This window comes from Coptis chinensis, chromosome 2 (genome assembly GCF_015680905.1).
Source record: "Coptis chinensis isolate HL-2020 chromosome 2, ASM1568090v1, whole genome shotgun sequence".
NCBI classification, from domain to species: Eukaryota; Viridiplantae; Streptophyta; class Magnoliopsida; order Ranunculales; family Ranunculaceae; genus Coptis; species Coptis chinensis.
In genome coordinates, this window is record NC_141457.1 from 44,774,414 (window position 1) to 44,779,711 (window position 5,298).

Below are 5,298 nucleotides of genomic sequence, written 5' to 3' on the forward strand. Positions count from 1 at the left end.
TCGAGGGTGAGGAGCATAATGGAGAGAAGTCTAAGAGAGTGGACCATACACAACCAAAATAGATGCGCAGAAAGCTTTCCGATTGTATGTGGCATTTATCACTGTAGTTCTTATTAAAGGACCTTTCACTGTAGTTCTTATCACCGTGGCATTTATCATTGTATGTGCAACATGAGGCCCATATCCCTCCGACCCTCCGTAATGTCAGAAATGAATTTTCCACAGTTCAATAAAAAACAAAAAAAAAAAAAATCTAATAATCTCTTTCTCGAACAATTTGAATGTTTTCTGATGCTGATTAGAGAACCCATAAGTTTACTATAGATGTGCCTAAAGCAATCTGGATAACACCGTTCGTAGCAATATTAGAGACGGGAGTTCAATTCTCGTGTGCTAAAAGTCTATGTCTATTTACTTAGTTCTAGATTAAGGACAAAAGTCACCCCTGAACTTGACCTGATTGTCACTTACACTCCTAATTTTTTTTTCTAAGCGAAAAAACCCCTGAAATTGCAAGTACCAAACACAACCGTTAGTTTCATAGATAGCGTTAGATATATATGATGTCATTTTCTTTTTACATGACGTCATCGATCATTTTATTTAACTTGTAATTCACTGATATGATGCAAGTGACATTTCTACCAAAAAAGAAATGGATTCCAAAAAGAAATTGATTAGAATTTGCGAACAATGAAAGAAAAATGAATAACAATACCTATTACATACCTGAATTATTCGTAGAATTGAATAGAAATCAAACAATTTGGTAGCTAGAGTTTTTTTTCTTATGGCTATGACCGTTGGAATTGCTGAAGAAGATGATCAATTTATACAATTACAGGTGACCGTTGGAGTTGACTCACTGATTGATTTCCACATCATCCATTTATTTCTTCCCACATTGGAAAATAAATTACAAGGTAAATAAAATGATCGATGACGTCATGTACGTAAAAAATAAAATGGCATCATATATATCTAACGTCATCTATGAAACTAACTGTTGCGTTTGGTACTTGTAGTGGTCATATTCGTGACTTGAGAGGTTATTGGTGGCAAGTGGGCCGGATGCGGAATAGTGAAGAGAGGACATGTTGCGGTATATCAGGTCCGTGGAACCCTAACTGCTAGGGAAACCGAAGCGACACATGGAGAGAGAGGGAATGCGGGATGAAAGGGAGATCAACGACCCAAAAGAATAGGGGGTTGAAAAGGAGAAGGGAAGTTATAAAGGAAGAGGATGAGAAAAGAGAAAGGAGAAAGGAGAACTACGGCACAACTTGATCCTCCGAGAAGGGTTCGGGGGTACGTAGGCAACTCTAATAGGTTCAGCCGATCAAGTCAAATTGCGATGATTTCTCATCTTCGGCAGGAAATCGAGGAGTGGAGACTTGTAAGATTAGTGTGTATGAAAACAATAGCGCTGTTTGTGGGGAAAGAACAAAAGGTCAGTAGGTTGTCTACATCGGCTTCCGAGTACTAAACACTATATCATGCTACTGAAATCTCCTAACAATTGTTTTCAACATAAAAAGTCTATTGTTTTGGGTTTGGTTCAGTTGGGAATGAGTACAAGGTTGTTCAGATATTGGGGGCTGGATCGAGATTATGGAAGACGATGTTTTGTGTGTTGTTGGATGGGTGGCAATTGCTTGGGTCTGTTTTGATGTTGGTTCTTCGGTTGATTCGGGTTTTTGGTGATGAAGGAGATCGAGACTCAGCGTTTTTCCGTCGACCAGTGTATCAGTAGTGATGAAAACCGAGTGATTGATGATACATATGTGGGGATGTTGATTTCATTAAAGGTGTAGGGTTTTCAGTGGTGATGAAAATCGAGTGAGTGGTAGTGTGTGTAGGCTGATTCGGTGGTGACCGATTGGGTGGTGGCAGAAGTTGTTGAGGAAGGAGAAAGAGACTTCTATCCAGTGCTCTCAGATGTTGTGTAACCATGTTAGACAGTTGGGCTTGGTTTAGTTAGGGCCAATTCTTAAGTTGTTGTGGGATGGGCCCTTATCACTTTAAGTGGATCAAATGTTAATAATCTGAAAAAGGGGCCAACCTCAAGGGCACCTGTCATTGATGCAGCAATTGACATTGTGGAGAAAAGTAGCAGGCAATATCAGGTCGTTGTTTTATTACTGATGGACAGGTTACAAGGAATCCAAACACTCACCAGGAAGGGTCAGTCACCGAGAACACGACACTATAAATTCTATAGTTGCTGCTAGCTAGCCATTATCCTCTCTCAATAATTTTGGTTGGCATGGGGGATGGACCTTGGGATGCTATGCATCGATTTGATGATAACATTCCACACAGAGCTTTTGTTAACTTCCAGTTTGTCAGCTTTATGAAGATCATGTCTGAGAACAAAGATACGTCGAAAAAGGAATTAGAATTTGCTCTTGCAGTGCTCATGGAAAGACCTATTCAATACAAAGCGACACAAAGGCTCAGTATATTGGAAAGTGATAATGTAGGATTACCATGTACGATGCCACTTCCTCCTCCACCCGAAGTGATTGATCACGATAATGTAGTCAATATGTACCCGCCCATGACAAGCTTCCAACCAGTCGTTTATATGGCCCCCGTGGAGCAGGTCTGTCCCATTTGCTTGACAAACCCCAAGGACATGGTGGGAACTGGTGGTGAAGTGTGTGGGTTGGTGGAGTAGTGTGTGGACTTATGGAGTGTGGGTTATGGCATAGTGTAACGCCCGTATTTAAAATACGTATTTATTTATTATTTTTTTAATTAATTTAATTATTTATTTAATATTTGATTGGATTGGATTTGGGATATGTGGGCCTGATTTCTGGGCCCGAGTCTGTGTTGGGCTTGGGTTTCAAACCCAAGTATATAATCACATTGTTATAGAGAATAGGGTTGTTAGAGAATAAAAAAATAATAAAAATGGAGGTAGAGATAGAAGGTGGATTTCTAGAGCGTTGGAACGCGACGATTCGGACTATGAGGATTCGTGGAGCTTGGGATTAAGGTGAGTAGTTATTTTTACTATTTCACTAAATCTACAGTGTTCCGTGTATCGGTGTATACGGACATTTTCTTTGTCTAAGGTTTATGTCTGTTATTACTACTAAATTTCCTGTTTTTATTTAGCGTTTTGTTGTATTTGGTAAATTCGGTTGGAGTGTTAAACTATTGTATAGTTAATAGAAATGTTAAAGCTCAAGAGAGCGTCAATGGCGTCTCGAGCCAAGATAAAGCAAACGTATTTTCTGTTTTGTTTGACCTGCGGTTTTGATGTGTTGGTTGAGGTCGGGGGGTTAAGTGTTTGCTATGGGTTGTTAGTCGGTGGGATAGGGTGGCTGTTGGAAGCCTCGCAGAAGCTCTGTCGAAGCTCTGTTAATGGCGGCGCCCAGTTTTATTTCAAACTTTGTTGTTGGTTGGTAGGTTTGGTTGTGTATTTGCAGGGATTGATGGTGATGGGGGTCGTGTAGTGTGTGTGAGGGCGGTAAATGAGAGCTGTCGAAGCTCTGTCGAAGCTCTATTAATGGCAGACGAGATGTCGATCTAGTATGGAGGAAGGGTTCAATGAAATTTATAATGTAGTTGTGTTGGTTGTCGATTGAAGGGGGTGTGTAAGAGTGTGTGGGGGCTGTCGGAGGTGGTAGAAGCCATTAATGGCGGCGAGAAACTTCCAGATCTAGTTTGGTTGAAGAATTCGGAATGTAAGAATTAGAGTTTTTGGTTTTGTTAAAGTTGTAGGGGTTTCTATGAGGATTAAAATCGGTGGGTTTGTGTAGGGTGGTGGCCGGCGTGCGAGCTGGTGGTGGAGGCTGCTGGTGAGGGAGATGACGAATTGGGCTTGGGCCTGGGTTGGTTTCTTTGGGTCGAACCACACCAATTTCAATTGTTTTGGTTGGGCCCGATTTTGTTTGAAGTTGTTGGGCCGGACCAGTTCAATTAAGTTTTGGACCAATTTGGTTTAGTTCAATGGGCCAGTTTGTTTTGTTTTGATTGGGCCCGGTTTTGTTTTAAAGTTTTGGGCCGATTTCTAATATTGTTTGGGCCAGTCTTTAGGACTTAAAATAGATATCCAAATGGGTCTTTCAACATTTAGACTTCCGGATTCTAAGGTTTGGGCTTGGCTAGTTGGGTCCGAACCATTATCTTGGTCATGAGCCCATGAGCCATGCACATTGCCCTTAGCCATGAACCATGGCTATGACCATGAACTTGTTGAACATAGAAATGACAGTTTGACTTCGACCATGATGTGTTGACTTTGACCATGATGTGTTGACTTTGACTTTGACCGTTGACCTTTGACTTTGACCGTTGACTGTGGAATGTTGACTTTTTCCAGTTTTTTTTCACATGTTTAAGAATATGGACAAATGTAGTAATAAAATATTGTCGGAAATTGTATAAATTTGGTTGTCTTTATCTAATTAAGATTTGACGTTGATATTGTAACATTATATAATATCTTGGGATATATATATATTAAATACAATAGTTTTGGAGGAATAAATGTATAAACGCTTCATTATTTTATATATGAGATGCTACTATGAGGTAGTATAGTATGTGTGGATATTTTCCCACGGGATTATGGCTTAGTGCAATAATATATTGGCACGTGAAAGAATAAAAGTGGTTATGAGATATAATTGAGATATTTCTAAATATTATAGCTTAGTGCAATAATATATTGGCACGTGAAAGAATGAAAGTGGTTATGAGATATAATTAAGATATTTCTAAATATTGTGGCATAGTGCAATAAGGTATTTGACCTGCACGTGATATAGTAGAATTTATTATGAGTCATAAAGGTATGACATTTGAATAAATTACGTAACGAAAATCCTAGAACCTAGCTACCACAACTCATGTGATTTGCCCTGTGTGGGCGTGTGCAATTTGATTGGCCCTTCTGGCGTTTCAGTGAATCTGAATGGCCTTCGAGCGTAAGTAATGTGATTGGCCCTTCTGGCATTTTAGTAAAGCTGAATGGCCCTTCTGGCGTAGCCGAATAGTGGCTTGATTATTCCGTTCGCAAAATAGAACGAGACTCGCGATATTTTATGCCGAATAGTGGCAGTACTTACATAATGGCTTTCGTGTGAGGGTTACCTGGTGTGCGGCATCCCGCTCATGGTAGTTACACACGGAGTGGTTCATTATGTAAGGGGAGGCATGTGGATGTACATGTTCGGCGTTGGGAAGCGATTGTGGTAGCCAGGGAAACTAGGTAAGACATAGATACGACGTGATTTTAGGGACACACAAAGAAAGCCGTAAATAATATAATTATGGTAATAT

General features: G+C 40.0%; 1 pseudogene; it reads left to right on the forward strand.

The window, feature by feature from the left end:
- The first annotated feature begins 796 nt into the window (after window positions 1-796).
- LOC147516190 (E3 ubiquitin-protein ligase RGLG3-like) lies at window positions 797-2,680 on the forward strand (annotated as a pseudogene).
- Window positions 2,681-5,298: the final 2,618 nt, after the last annotated feature.